At 48.0% G+C, this 16,162-nt stretch overlaps 1 protein-coding gene across 1 annotated transcript in view; it reads right to left on the bottom strand.

Annotated features, from left to right (window-relative positions):
• The window catches only part of LOC111156493 (ring finger protein, transmembrane 2), a 66,849-nt gene that overhangs the window by 14,091 nt on the left and 36,596 nt on the right, over positions 1-16,162 (bottom strand). The window lies entirely within an intron of this gene.

Genomic DNA, 16,162 nt, shown 5'->3' with positions numbered 1-16,162 from the left:
GCGGGAACCACGACTCCTGTCTTACAGACGCTCTGCAGATTCACAGAGAGCATCTAGCACGTGCCTGGCATGGAGCAGTACTCAACCAATCCTATTTCCCTTCCTCCCTTTGCTCTTGGACAAGTCCCTCCAGCTTTCTGTGGCCTGAGCTATCAAATGAGATGAAAATAACCCCATCCTGTTATGTCTAATAAATTTAAACATACATCTATTTATGACCTAGCATTTCCACTTCTAGGTATGGACCCCAGAGAAATGAAAATATATGTCTGCTTATAGGCAAATGATCATATAGCAATTCTATTCATAATACCTCCAAGGTGGGAACAGCCCAAATGTCCATCAGTGGAGGAATGGATAAACAAATTGTGGTGTATTTCTACAATAGAATACTACTCAGGAATAAAAATGAAGAGATGACTGATTTACACAAAAACATGGCTGAGTCTCACATGCATGTGTCCAATGGAAGGAGACAGTTATAAGAGAATACATATTGCACAATTCTCAATTATATGAAATCCTTGAATAGATTAACAATAATCTGTCCTGAGAGAAATCAGATCAGTGGTTGCCTGGGGTGAGGAGGAGGATCTACTATTAGGTGCATCAAGGAATTTTGGGGAGTGATATTTTATAATGTGATTGGTATGGTGGTTACACAAGTGTATACATTTGCCAAAACTCATTGAAATGGGAAAGGCCTGGGTGGTTCAGTTCAGCATCTGCCTCCGGCTCGGGTCATAATCCCCAGTCCTGGGATCGATCGAGTCCCGCATTGGGCTCCTTGCTCAAGCCTGCTTCTCCCTCTGCCTGCGGCTCCCCCTGCTTGTGTGCTCTCTCTCTCTCTAACAAATAAATAAAATCTTAAAAAAAAAAACAGCCTCATTGAAACAAGATGGGATCAGGAGGGAGACAAACCATGAAAGACTTTCTTTTTTTTTAAAGATTTTTATTTAAAAAAATTTTTTTTAAAGATTTCAGTTATTTATTTGATACAGAGAGAGAGAGATCACAAGTAGGCAGAGAGGCAGGCGGTGGGGGGGGGAAGCAGGCTCCCCGCTGAGCAGAGCCCGATGTGGGGCTCGATCCCAGGACCCTGAGATCATGACCTGAGCTGAAAGCAGAGGCTTAACCCACCGAGCCACCCAGGCGCCCCTTTTAAAGATTTTTAAATTTTTATTTATTTGACAGAGAGAGACATAGCGAGAGAGGGAACATAAGCAGGGGAAGTGGAGAGGGAGAAGCAGGCTTCCTGCTGAGCGGAGAGCCTGATCCTCGGCTCGAACCCAGGACTCTGGGATCATGACCTGAGCTGAAGGCAGACACTTAATGACTGAGCCACCCAGACACCCTGCCATAAGAGACTCTCAATCTCACAAAACAAACTGAGGGTTGCTGGGGGAGGAGGGTAGGGATAGGGTGGCTGGGTGATGGACATTGGGGAGGGTATGTGCTATGGTGAGTCCTGTGAAATGTGTAAGCCTGATGATTCACAGACATGTACCCCTGGGGCAAATAACACATTATATGTTAATTTAAAAAAAACTCATTGAAATATATGCTTCAAAACTGCCTTTTTTTTTTTTTTGTATTTAAATTACACCTTAATAAAGCTGATTCAAACAAACAAACATAGAAAGAAGCAACCATCCCTGCCTCAGGCACACAGAGCCTTAAAAATGTGAATAGCATTTGCTCCAGCGATTCTATCTTTAGGAATTCATCCTAACAAAATTATCCAGGATGTGCACTGGGATGTGTATGAAGGAGACGGCAGCATTCTTTGTAACAGTACCAATAGACACAAGTAAATAAATGTACAACAAGAGGGTTTGTTATGGCGGAGAGCTATAATGGAAAGCCATACAGCCATTTGAACATTATCCTGAAAAACAGCAACTCAACTGTGGAGAAACCCAGCACATATCACGTGATCCAAATGATCAAGATTTACACCCCCAGCAGTAAGTTCTGTCAACAGCCTGGACACCCTGGTATGATGCTCTGAGAAGAACCTAGTATCACTTCCGTGGTTATTCTGGTCAACAATTTACAAAACGTGAATTGAGTCATGAGTAAGAGACACATACAAGGGGTGCCTGCGTAGCTCAATGGGTTAAAGCCTCTGCCTTCGGCTCGGGTCATGATCTCAGGGTCCTGGGATCGAGCCCTGCATCAGGCTCTCTGCTCAGCGGGGAGCCTGCCTCCTCTTCTCTCTCTGCCTGCCTCTCTGCCTACTTGTGGTCTCCGTGTGTCAAATAAATAAATAAAATCTTAAAAAAAAAAAAGAGATACATCCATAAGGAGGCTCATTCTGCAAAAGAAATGTCCAGGACTCTTCAAAAGTGTCAAGGTCACAAAAGACAAAGACAAGATCAAGGAACTCTCAGGTCGGAGAGGAATAATGAGATATGATATGCCAGATGAACACAATGAGGGGTCTTGGATTCAATAATCCCTGGAGTATGAAAGAGACATTAGTGGGACAACTGGCAAAATCTGGTAAAGTCTGTCATTTTGTTAATAGAAACAGCAGTGATGTTCATCTCCCGGCTTTGCTAACTGCACTGTGGTCAGACTAGATGTTAACATTAGGGGGAGCTGGGGGAAGGGTATGTGACGACTCTGTACCCTTTCTGCAATGCTTCATTAAGTCTAAAATTTCAAAAGGGAAAGGTAAAAAATCATCCTGGCGAAGGGTACCTATTGACGCGAGGAAATATTGACATAACAGTTCTGAGTGGAAATGTCCCCATAATCTTTGTGTTTTTCTGTCTTTTCCAATTTTTTCTTTTTTTGTACTGAGCATATGATATGTTTACATTGGGGGGGGAGATTAATAAAAACATGTTGCCTATCCATCAGATGGATGATGTCTGGGATGAGGATAAAGACTTTCTATCTACCCCATTATATTCCATCTTGATGGGCCTAGGAAGGGGACCCCTTGAAGCTAAGGACCAAGAAAGGGCATCCAGTTGTCCCCTCATCCCAATGCCTGACCTTTGTGACTGGCTGTGCCCTTGTTGTAAGGGCCCTCTACCCCCTCCAGACTCCCACCGGTCCCTGATCCCTGGACATACTCCTCAGAGGGGTATGCTGGTTTCCTCTGCAGCCTGAGGGAAGGTAGCGGTGACTGGGAAAGCAGAGATGCAGGGGATGGGCACCATGTTGGTTTTACAAGCCAGTGCTGTGGTGGGAGTGGAAGCAATGGTATAGCAGCTCAGCAGATGACTAGGGTTGCTCAAACTCTGTCCGTGTCCTGACAGCAGGCCCCGGGCTCTGCTGAATACTGATGTTGTGAGCTTCGTTTTCCTGCACCACCTCAGCCTCAGCTGCCCCATGCTCTCAACTGCCCTCATCTAGGCTCACTCAACGACTGCATGTTCCAGCTCATTCTGGGCCAAAAGCTCAGTCTCTCCCAATGTCCAACCTAACTTGCTTTTGTTGCTCCTTCTTGAATTCAGTGACCCTCCAGAGAACGCTCCTTTCCTTTCTTCCTCTCCTCCTTCTCTCCCATCCATGCATCCATCAATGTATCCCTCCCTCTTTCCTTTCTTCTTCCCTCCCTCCTACTTTCTCTCCCAACCATTGATGTCCCTCCCCCCACCTTCCATTACTAGACAGCCATTATGTACCAGACACAGCGCTAGGCTCTGATGATACTAAGATGACCAAGACCTCATCCCTGTCCTCAGGGAGCTCACTACCCAGTGAGTAAGAGAGATGCTAGACAAATTATTTTAACACAGTGTGGTACAACTCAGCTCGAGCTGAGCACGAGGGGGCCAGAGTTGAAGGATGGGGTGGGAGTGGAAAAGTGATTAGGTAAGTCTTCCAAGACCTAAGAGAAAGTATCATCTCAGCTGACCTAGAAAAAGACTTGCTACTCAAAGTGTGGTCCCTGGTCCACTGGCCCCAGCACAGTCGGTCGTGTTGCCAGCACCTGACAGGGAGGAGATGCTCATCCCGTGGCCAGGGGACCTTTCTGAGGCTAGGGAGTCCACCCTCCTTCCTCATGTCAGCTTCTCAAGTTCGCTGATGGAGAAGGAGAGGTGGAAGAGAGAATGTCTCTTTAGAAGTGAGCACCGATGTCACAGACGATGAAATAAAGGGAGTGAGTGTCTTCGTGGCACCATGCAAAGGTAGCAATTAGCTGCTGGTGCGGGGGGCGGGCCACTTGGAGAAGGAGATACAACCCCTAGGGAAAACTGGGCATATCCCAGTGAAACCATCGCTCTCTAATTAAGCAGCTTTGTAATTCCAGGTTTCTTAAGCATGTTATTTCTGACGACCACCAAATGGAATGTGTGGTTTTTCTCTGGGGTGTCAGGGAGCAAGGAGAAGCGATCAGATTGTGAGCCGTCTGCTCCCCGCCACCCTCTCCCTCCCGCCCGCCCGCCCTGCCACCCGTGAAGGGGAACGGGAACAACTAACACAGGACTGGGGTGCACAGGGTTCTCCGCTGGGATTCTGATCCAGGGGGCGGGAGCGGCAGAGACGGGAAGGCGGAGGAGTCTGTGCTGACTTCCATACTGCTAGGACTGGGGGGTGGGGGCGCAGGGACACACAGAGTGAAATGGGAAACAAGGAAACAACAGAGGGCTGACTCTAGGAGGGGTGGCAAATGCAGGAGAGCGGACTGCTGAGAAGCAGGAGAAATGAACGGGGTAAGAGGACTTGAACTCTGGGGTGAGGAGGGAGGGGACACATCGTCGGATGGTTGTTAGCAGGGTCATGTATAAAGAATGGGTAGACAGAGATGAAAGATATTTTTCTGCATTGCAATTCATAATATTATACAGCTCTGCCTGTTTATGAATCTCTTTGGGGCACACTTTCTCATCTAGAGAAGGAAGACAGCACAGCAGGTAAGGGTATGGGATTTGGGGCTCCAAGGTCAGATCTGTAACTACTAATTAATTTTAGACAATAATTTAATGGCTTTGAGCCTCAGTTTCTTAATCTGTAAATGGGGTTGAATATATATATATACAAACTCACACATACATACACACACACACATACATACACGCAGTGGTGTGCTGGCAAACCAGGTCCCTGGAAAACAACCAACAAAGGCCCTGATTTGTGTGTTTGTCAATTTCTATGGCGTAAATACTCCCACAAGGCCCATTTCAAGCTGCCAAGGGTTTCACAGCTGCTTGCACATTTCTTGAAAACTTAACCATTGGCTCTCACAAGCCAGGGCAACCTGCCTCCAACATACGGAGAGGGGGTGGGGGTGGGGATTGTTTGAGGATCAAATGAGCAAATGAACCTAAGACCAGGTACCCAGGGAGGCCTCCGTATATGACAGGAGCTAGTTAGGAATCTCACGAACATCTGAGAAGATGAGCATTATTAATGCCAGCTTCTTTTGGAGATGAGAAATGTCAGGTTCAAAAGAACTAAGGGACATCAGAATGAGACTGAAGGGTCATCTGGAACGTCCCAGCCTAGAAAGAAAGAGAGGCTCTGGGGTACCTGGGGGGCTCAGTCAGTGAGGTGTCTGCCTTTGGCTCAGGTCATGGTCCTGGTGTCCTGGGATCGATCCCTGTGTCGGGCTCCCTGCTTCTCCCTCTGTCCCCCCCACTCCTCTGCTCATGCTTGCGTGCTCTCTCTCTCTCTTCTCTCTCTCTGAAATAAACAGATAAAATATTTCCAAGGAGAGGCTCTGAGACTATAGGGATGAGAAAGAAGCAAGGAACCCAGTCGACAATGAAAATTCAGATCTGGGGGTCTAGGATACAGAGCCTGGGAAAATCACTGCAGCCCCGGCCGCTGATGCATCACACCTGTGAGGGAACAGGCCCTCGTCAAGGCTCCAGCCCCAGCAGCCCACCGCATGGGACCAGCTGTCCCTGCTCTGGCTTTGACAGAACTCCTGACCCACGGAATCCTAAGCAATAATATCACGGTAGTTGCTTTGAGCCAAACAATACAAAACACAACCAAAAAACCCGAAAGCATTCATCTACGGCTACTTAGTGGGTGCTGTGGCTTGAATCAATTCTCCCACAAAATTCCTATGTAGAAACCTAACCCCCTTGGGATGGTACGAGGAGATGGGGCTCTTGGGAGGTGATTAGGTTATGAGGCTGGAGACCTCAGGAATGGCATCGGTGCCCTTATGAGAAAAGGCAAAGAGCTTGTGTGCTCCTGTCCTCTCTTTCTCTCCACCACCGCCCCCTGCCCCACCATGTGGGGACATGCCCAGAAGACAGCCATCAGCAAGCCAGGAGGAGGGTTCCCACCAGGAACCAAATCAGCCTTGATTTTGGGACTTCCAGCCTCCAGAGCCATCGGAAAGAAATGTCCTGGTATTTTCTTAGAGCAGGCTGAGCACACGGACACAGCGGTCAAGTAGGCGGCCTGTAATTTGGAGGCAGGTCTTCTCTTCTACGGACTGGGTTAGAATCCCAGCTCTGCCACTTTCTAGCTGTATGCCTTTGGCAAGGTACTTCCTCTCCGTGTGCTCAGACCCCTGAGATCATCTTGATTATCCTCTCTCTGATAGCTAATATCCAATCCATCTACAAATCCTATTGGAAACCGTGCTTTGCTTCTGCTTGTCCTTCTGTCCTTGCCCTTCTATGGTTTTCTTCTTCACACGGTATCTAAAATGAGCTTTTTAAAATACAAGGCAGATCAAATCAACCCTGAGCTTGTACCTGTGAAAATCTGTCTTGCTCGGAATGACATTTGAAACCCTTGCCATGTCTTCCAGTTCCTGTAAGATCTGCCCCCTGCCCACACGTGTGATGGGGCCTGTTTCCTCAAAAAACAAAGCCAAAACCAAGCCAAGTGCAGTCCTACCTTAGGGCCTTTGCACTGGCTTTTCCCTCTTCCCAGAGCCCCCTCCATCCTGAGATCTGCCAAGTTGGCTCCCTCACTTCCCTTGCATCTTGGCACAAATGTCACCTCATCGAGAAGGATCACAGAACCATGTACATAAAGCAACACCCCCGTGCTCCCTCCCCACCCCGGCCACTCTCCACCCTCTGTAGTCTGTTTTCCTTTCTTTCTTTTTAAAACTATTTTTATTTATTTGAGAGAGTGAGAGAGAGAGAGAGAGAGAGAGAATGAGAATGAACCAGAGGCAGGAGGGACAGAGGGAGCAACAGACTCCCCGCTGAGCTGGGATCCTGATGCAGGACTTGATCCTGGAACTCCAGGATCATGACCGGAGCCACAGGCAGTCGCTTCACTGACTGAGGCACCCAGCTGCCCCTGTATTCTGCTTTCATTTTCTTTATTGCACTCGCCCTCTGACAGAGTCTATATTTTTTTGTTATGAGAACGTAAGCCCCTGAAATACAGGCTCTGTGTCTTTCTGGTACTACTGTTTTTGCTCACAGAAAGGTGAGTTTATAGTGGAAGAACGGTGTCTTCCGCTATAAACTGGAGGTAATAATAACATCCCTCCAAGGGCTGTGATGTTAATAATAACAAATACATACATTGAGGACTTTTTACTTGCCAGGCGCTGTTCTAAGCACTTTGCGTTAATTCATTTAGTCCTCATGACAACCTAGGAGACAGGAGCTATCATTTACCCTATTTTATAGAACAGTAATCTGGGGCACAGAGAGGTTAGGTCACTTGCTCAAGGTCACACAGCTGGGAGGGAGCAGAGAGAAAATCTGAACCCAGACAGGTTGGCTCCAGAGGCCAGTTTATAAATCCTTCCTGGTCAGAAAATTAAGTCACATGCTGAAAGAGCTTAAAACAAGGTGTGACGGGTCACCATATAAAAATGTTGGCTATTATTATTATTCTTGTGACTGCCTGTCAGCTAAAGGAAGCTCATATTGGAGTAAAGTGCTAAAGAGAGACGTTACAGCCACTCTGGGGGTGGGCTGCTGGCTGTCCCACATGCCAAGCTTCCCCGGTAAGACTGGTGTGTGGCAGGCGGGCAATGTTTGCCAGCACTTAAGGCCGGCTAAGGGCTGGTTAACACTCCAGAACTGTGTCAAAAAGCCAGACACACTGTGATGAGGAGAAAGACAGTTGTGCCTCCTCCAAGGATGTTCCTTGGAGAACATAAATCTGATTATTGAGGACCCCCGCTTATAACCCTCCATGGCTCCCCAGTCCTGAGGACAAAGCCTAAACAGCTTACCCAGCCTTCTCCATGTGGCCCCGTCTACACTGGAGCCATATGGCCACCTCGCATGGGCAAGAGGCTCCTGCTCACTTCGGCACAAGCTGGGCTTTTCCTTCCCCTTCTTACCTTGCCGCTCCTTCCCTAAGCTTCCATGGATTCCTCCCCGCCCACCCCCCGCAATCTATTCTGCTTTGAGGGGGAGCTTGTGACTGATTGTGCCTACTGTCCAGGATTCCCATGAAGATCCAAGTAAATCAGTCTCAGAGTGTGGTCTGGGACCCTGGGTGGGGGGGTCCTGTGAAATTGAAACTTTTTTATAATAATACTAATACATTATTTGACACCTTTGCTCTCTACCACGTGTACAACAGAGTTTTTCCTAAGGCTCATGACATGTGATTTGCAACAAATGAGAAAATGCGGGGATCAGATCTTGAGCCAGGTGTTAAAGAAATCTATTAAAAAAAAAAAAAAAAGAAAATGCCTCCATTCTCAGTAATTAAAAAATTGTTTCACTAAGATATGTTATTAATGTTATTGTATAATTGGCTGATTATTATTTTTAATTAACTAGTATTATAGAGGGGTCACAGTTTTTTTTTTTTTTAAGATTTTATTTATTTATTTGACAGACAGAGATTATAAGCAGGCAGAGAGGCAGGCAGAGAGAGAGGAGGAAGCAGGCTCCCTGCTGAGCAGAGAGCCCGATGTGGGGCTCGATCCCAGGACTCTGAGATCATGACCTGAGCCGAAGGCAGAGGCTTTAACCCACTGAGCCACCCAGGCGCCCCTTTTGTTTTTTAAAGATTTTATTTATTTATTTGACAGACAGATCACAAGTAGGCAGAGAGGCAGGCAGAGAGAGGAAGGGAAGCAGGTTCCCTGCTGAGCAGAAAGCCCGATGCGGGGCTCGATCCCAGGATCCTGGGATCATGACCTGAGTCGAAGGCAGCAGAGGCTTTAACCCACTGAGCCACCCAGGCGCCCTGAGGTCACAGTTTTTTAAAAAGTTTTATTTATTTAAGTAATTTCTACACCCAACATAGGGCTTGAACTCATGACCCCAAGATCAAGCTCCTCTGCCTGAGTCAGCCAGGTGCCCCCAAAAGGTCACAGTTTTAATTTCTATGACTGAATGTGGATAGCTGTAACTCATGTAAACAGAAGCTCCTTGGACCCTCAATACTTTTGAAAAGTGTGAAGAGGACCCGACTCTAAAACATGTGAGAACCTTTGAGAAGCCCCTGGCACAGAGTGTGCTCAGTAACTTTTAGATGTCTCTTGGACCAGGCTGTGAGCTCCTTAAGTGCAGGGAATCATATCTTGTTCTACCATCTTTCCCCACATGCCTAATCAGTCCCCAGTTGCTGGCTGTCACCCTCTCCTTTCTCACCTGCTTCCATAGTCCTAGAGTTCTCAGTTTTGTAACCAGATGCACAACTATCTTGAACAAAGACTTTATCTTCCAGCTTCCTTTGCATCGAGATGCCACTTGGGTCACTAAGATATGGGATAATGTCATGTGACAAGTTCAGAGACCCTTTCATCATATTCTTCCCTTTTCCTCTATCCTGCTGTCTGGAGCTTGGATGTGATGGCTCGTGTTCCAGTTGCCATTTTGGACCATGAAGAGAAGTCCCACACCCTAGGACTGGTGAAACAGTGAGCTGGAAGGTGTCACATTACTAGGTTTGGGTTGCTTACCTTCGGGTTTGCATGATAAAGAAAATACACTCTTTCTACATTTAAGCCACTATTGTTTTGGGTTCTTTGCTGTTATTTGCTTAATACTGAGGGTTTGGCATCCATTAGTGATCAGCAAATGTTTGTTGAGTGAGTGAATCAACCAGTGAATGAGTGAATAGGTGAGCTAAATGATCATGGTTCAAACAGCTAGGTTTTTCACATGGAGAGTCCTCATGCTGAAGGTGCTAGGAACTGAGGGTCTACGTGGAAGGAGGGGGAAGAAGGCATTGTCTAGTGACTGCTCATTGGAGCAAGTGTGGGAAAGACCCACAGTGCAGAAGGAAGGAAAGGACTGTGACATTGGGTGCAGGTCCCAGCTCTGCCTCTTCCAAGCTGTTAAGGCCCTGGAGCCAGAGCAGGTACAGTGAGGGCATGGATGCTGGAGTCAGATAACCAGGATTTGAATTCGGACTGTCTCTGGCCGACTGACCTAAGGTAAGTCACTTCATCTCTCTCCGCTTCAGTTTTCTCATTGGTAAAATGAGGCGAGAGTAAAACCTACCTCCTAGAGTGGTTGGGAGGATAAATGAGCTAGTGCAAGGGAAGCGTTGAATGCAGAGCCTGGCACATGGGAGTACTCCGGCCCCTGCTAGCAGCCTGGCAAGGATAAAACATCTTCCAGACAAAATGAATTAAGCCTCATTAAACAGGATGGCGGTGGATGAGGAAGGCAGGACAGAAAAGAACTGATTTTCATAAGTTAACCATGTATAATATTAAAAGGCGTTAAGAGTGCCAAGTTTGAAGTCAGATAGCTGGGGTGCATCCTTTGTAGCTGTGTGGCTTTGGGCACGTTGTTCTCCCTCTCTGGGCCTCGCCGTTGTTTTGTATGATGGTGGTGGGTGACCCAGCTTGGACATTCTGGTGTTCTAAGCACTGTTACGAGAACTGCTGATATACGAGTCTGCATTGTAGCGTCACTTTTGGCTGTAAATGACAGAAAGTCTACTTGAAGTAGGTTCTAGAAAGATTGTGCTGTATTGGGTCACGAAACTGCTGAAGGCAGGGTGGCTCTGGTTCCATACAGCTGGGTCCAAGAGTGCAAACAATGTGGCCAAAAATCTCTATTTCTATAGTTCTTTCTATCTCTCCTCTTTCCCATCACTTGGTTCAGGCTGTCTCTGCTGCTCTGCGAGTAAGTTTCATTTACTCCTGTCAAGGCCAGGCCCTCTCTGGGTGGGAATCATGATGTTGATGATGATGATTAGAATTATTACTATTTCTTAGTTCTTACTAAGTGCTAGGCACCCCGCCACACAGACCACTTTGAGGGAGGAGATATTAATGCTCCCACTTTACACATGAGGAAACTGAGGCACAGAGAGCATAGATAACCAGCCCCAGGTGATGCATGTAGAAAGTGCCGGATTCACCTATATCTGGTGGGAAAAATGACCACTGCCAGCCACAAGCCAACAGTCTTAAAGCTTCAACCCCACTTGAAGAGAGACCTGTTTCTCTCTGGACCCATTCACCAAATGGATGGCAAGCCTCCATCCTTAGAACCAAGCTCAGAGGCCAAATGAGGCGATCGGCTTCTATGATTCGTCGGTCCTGATCACATGGCTGGGATGGGCGGAGCGCTGTGACTGACAGCCTCATCAGAACCACAGTGAAAGGGCCAGGCGGCTCCCCCAATAGAAAGGGGGTGTCAGGAAAAGGAGGCTGGAAAGCTTCCTCAAACTAAAGGTAGCAAAGGGCCACACACAGTCTTCCCTGCAAAGCTCCTCCTTTCCCTTGAGGGGAAATAAGAAGGACTTGGGTTCAGCCTCCCGGGCTTCAGGGGCCCTGAGGGAAGAGAAAAGGGTCCCTCAACCTCCCCTGTGGGTTTTCCCATATTTGCTTTGTCGCTCTGAACTGCTCCTTAGTTTCTGATTGCGACTGGGACCTACTTCCTTGTGAAGGTCATACTTCCTGCTCTGACATGGGCAGGGTGGGCAGGCGTAAGGGGCTGAAAAGAAAGACTTGTTTCCTTGGGAAGGTGGCCTGTGGGCTGGATGGGGAACCACAAAGCCTTTCAGAACAAAACAGAGGAACAGCGACCTCTGTGCCATCAGCGGAGGGGCAGGCCCTCCCAATCTAGGTCTTCAACCTGAGAAGGCTGAGGGTGGGGAGAGCTTGGAAACACTTTGGAACAGCATGGCGAGGAGTGGTGGGAGGAAGTGCTGAGGGGACTGGGGACTGAAGGAAGCCTAGAGGAAGGGAGGAGGTCATGACGGAGGGGAAAGAAGAAAGTGATTTCTTTATTACCAAGCACTCACCATGGGCCAGGAATTGCACATCCACTGCTCCCCTGGTGGCTAGTTATGATCCATTCCCATTTCTCTGATGAGAAAGCTCAACAGAGGCATGGGGGGGGGATAGATTGTGGGAGCCTAAGTTAGTAGAAGAATTACAAGAGGGAAGAGAGAAGAAACCAGCAGAAAGAGGACCAGAGCTGGCTCACAGTTGAGTGATAAAATTTCTCTTTGAAACACTTAGGATGCTGCTGCCAAGGGTCTCTACTCTGAGAACTCAAGGAGATGGACCCTGTTATCATGAGTCACAGTTAACAGGTGAGGAAACACGGGCTCAAAGATGCAAAGGAGACTATCCAAGTGCAAGATGGGGTAGAGCCAGGGTTCAAATCCAGTCTGACTTCCCCTCTGGTGCTCTGAGCCACCATGATGCAGACCTGTGGGGTTAAAGTGAGATGTGGGGAGAGAGAAACAAAAGATACAAGATGTGTGTGTGATTGGGGGGTGGGTAAGGGGGGGAGAACTGAAGAGGGATGATGAACATCACAATAATGGATGCCCTTGGCAGGGGTGCTGACCAGAAGGAGGAAGAAGGAAGCTTCTGGGTGCTGGAAATGTTTTATAGATGCTGTGCTGCCCAATACAGTAGCCACTTGTCACATGTGGCTACTGAGCATTTTAAATGTGGCTAAATCCGAATTGAGATGTATTGAAAGAATAAAATACATAGAGATTGTCCAAGTCTTACATAAAAGAGCTCATTAAAATTTCTGTACTGATTACCTGTTGAAATAATAATGCTTTGAACATACTAGAATAAGTAAAATATATCATTAGAATGAATGTCACCTGCTCCTTCTTACTTGTTTAACGTGACTACTAGGAAATGTGAAGTTATCTATGTGGCTTGCATCACATTCTTATTGAAGAGCGCTGAGATCTTGAAACATATGGACATACATATACATATTTTACATATAGATATATAAATATGCAAAAATTCATCGAGCCTGTACACTTATAATTAGATCATTTTACAGTATGTAAAAAAAAAAAAAAGAAAGAAAAAAGCAAAGAGACCGGGCGAGCCAGAATGGATTGAGGCAGAGTGCGGCAGGTGGGGGGCGGGGCCGTCGGGGGCGGGGCCAGAGGCCGCTCGTTACCCGGCAACGGGCGCTGCCGGTGACGTCACCGACCCGCGGCAACCATTAATCCCCCTCCGGGCGGCGCGGGCAGAGCGGGCCGCCTGCCTCCTCCTCCCCGGGGCCCGGATGAGATCACCGCGGCGGGCGGCCGGCTGTCCCCGCGCTCCCAACAAATCGACTCCTCAGCGAGCGCCGGCATCTCATGATCTCATGGCCCCGCGGGACGGCGCCGGCCGATGAGGTCACAGTCCCGCGCCCCTGGCCGTCCCGCTCTGCGCGCCGTCGGCTCCGGGCCGGGTGCTCCGTGCGCCCCGCGCCGTTACCGACTCCCGAGCCGACCGCTCTTTGACCTCTGCGGACAAAGGAGGTCGCTGTTTGCGAAAGGCAAAACTGCCTTTTCCATTCTTTCACGCGCCTTCGCCACCCGTGAGGTCACGTACCAGCAGGGAGTGATCCCATCAGCTCCCCTGGACTTGGGTCGCGAGCGGTGCCAGGCCACTTCCCTGCATGATTTCACAGCCGCCCAGTGAAAGAAGTTCTCTTCTTTGCTCTGTCTTAATGAGGGAACTGAGGCTCAGAGGGATAAGGGACCTGCCCGAGTTTCCCCAGCTAGGAACGCGCAGATCACGACTTGAGCTGAGATGGTGTGAATTAGCCCTTTGGCTCTCCCCTTCCCTGCATCTTTGTCCCACTTCCGGCTCTGGGCGGGGAATGGTGGTAATGGTCACGCTTGCTGGGTGCCCACGACCTACTTGGACACTTTATATTAAAGGCCACTATTCCACACGACAAACCCACCCTAGAAGAATTATAAGGACTAGTTTGCAGATGGGAAGAGGAGGTTCACAGAGGTGAAAGGACCTGCCACAGGGCTGGGATGTGATTCAGTAGCACAGCCTTTGTATTACTCTTCACCACTTTCTCCAGAAAAAGGAAGACTTCCTGCTGCCAGTGGACAAAATACCTTCTCTCCTCTCTCCCACCCCCAGAGTCAGCCATCAAATGCAGAGGAGCCAACGAGACCCTTAGAAAGCTTGACAACTCACCTGCCAGCAGCTGGTTCTCCATCACTTTCTGCTCACTTTAACTGCTCCTCAACAGACCTCAGCAACATACATTGCGGCGGCGGACAGAAAGGAAGGCAAATGACCAGAGCTCCTTTGTTGAAACACACATTGAGTCACAGCCTATTACCAAGGGCAGAACTGTTGAGGGAGTAATTTCCAGCTCCATTTTGCAGATGACAAAACTGAAATTATTTAACCAAAGTTGGATGGCGAGGAAGTACAAGTTTCGGTGCAATACCATTTGCGCCAAGAAAGCCCTTACCATTTCCCTAAATGGGACTCCCATGAATTGTTTTATTTTCTGCCTGGTGCTTATCACAATTTGAAGTTTCACGTTTGCATGCTTATTTGTTTAATGGTGATCTCCCCAACCAAACAAAAGCAGGGACTCTGTCTCATTCATGGCATGCCTGTATCTACACACAGCCTGTCATACAGTAGATGCTTAATATTACTGGATTGAACTCAAAGACTTGGTGGATCAAGCTGGTAGGCAGTGCTGATTTTCAAGCCCAGGTTTGTTTGAGGATAAAGCCTGGGCTTGTTGTGTTCTTTCTAGAAGTCCAAGGTTCTTAGTACAAGTACTTTACTCATTGGGAAGATTCTCTGGTGCTCACACAGAGCCTATTAATTCTAAGTTTATTAGCATTGACAAATTTGATGTTTGGGTCTCCCAACCAGCAGCATCCTTGCTTGGTAAGAGGAGAGAATAGAGGAACAATTCGTAGGAAATTAAGTATGGAAGGCAGTAGGGTTATACATAACAGCTCAACCAGGAAGGAGACAAAAAAGCCGACATAAGGACACTGAGGAAAGTGTAACTGCAAAACTCTGCCGTTTCTTATGAGCAAAAGGAGGGAGGGAGATGGATGGAACCCAGGATGTGTGCATAGGGAGTGTCTGAGTGTCTGAGGAATTTTTAAACATTGTTATTATTTTTTGTACCTTGTGTTATTTTTTAAAAAGTCACAAGCACGGGGCTCCTGGGTGGCTCAGTGGGTTAAGCCTCTGCCTTCGGCTCAGGTCATAATCCCAGGGTCCTGGGATCGAACCCCGCATCGGGCTCTCTGCTCAGCAGGGAGCCTGCTTCCTCCTCTCTGCCTGCCTCTCTGCCTACTTGTGATCTCTGTCAAATAAACAAATAAAATCTAAAAAAAAAAAAAAAAAAAAAGTTACAAGCAGAAAATCTGCCCACTTTTTACACCACCTATAACAATCTCATGAGCCAGGGGGGCAAATTAGTGCACTCCATTTGTAGATGGTGAAACTGAGGCTCAACTTCAGAGTTCATCATTTTGGCTAAGATGACAGAGCCACTAAGTGGCACATGTGGGATTTGAATCCAGGTGTGTCTGATGTCAGCATGGATGCCCTTATCGACCATCACCACATCCTGCCTCCGGATAACTGACCAGAGCTAGTCAAAACAGCTCACACCCCTGATTTCCTAAGGTCCTCTCTGCTCTTCTGGCTTCAGGGCCCAGGATAAGGAGGAGGCCAGAAAGCATGCCAAAGGCTGGGATGGGTTTTTGGTGCTGTGGCCCCAGGGGCCAGCTGATCGAGTCTTTGAGGCCTGCTGTTCAGGCCCCACAGGAGTCACCAGACTGGCAGGAGAATTCTGCCCTCAACAGCAGCAGGCATGTACCCAGTTTCATTGGCTGTGGTTCCCCAGATCTAAGAGCTTAGGCCCCATGAACAGGAAGGGCTCAGACCACGTGTCACAGGAACATGCACATCAGGAGCCTCCTTACAAACAGGGCCCTGCTCCCTGGGACCCAAGAGAGGCCCAATTATAAGGTGTTGATGATTAAGCCTGAAGTGGCCTGGGACCCTGTTAGCTGCAGAAAGGCAGTC

This window comes from Enhydra lutris, unplaced genomic scaffold, assembly GCF_002288905.1.
Source record: "Enhydra lutris kenyoni isolate GAN:26980312 unplaced genomic scaffold, ASM228890v2 scaffoldscaffold46, whole genome shotgun sequence".
NCBI lineage: Eukaryota > Metazoa > Chordata > Mammalia > Carnivora > Mustelidae > Enhydra > Enhydra lutris.
The sequence above is the reverse complement of the archived record's forward strand: the minus strand, read 5'-3'. Positions and strand labels throughout refer to the sequence as shown.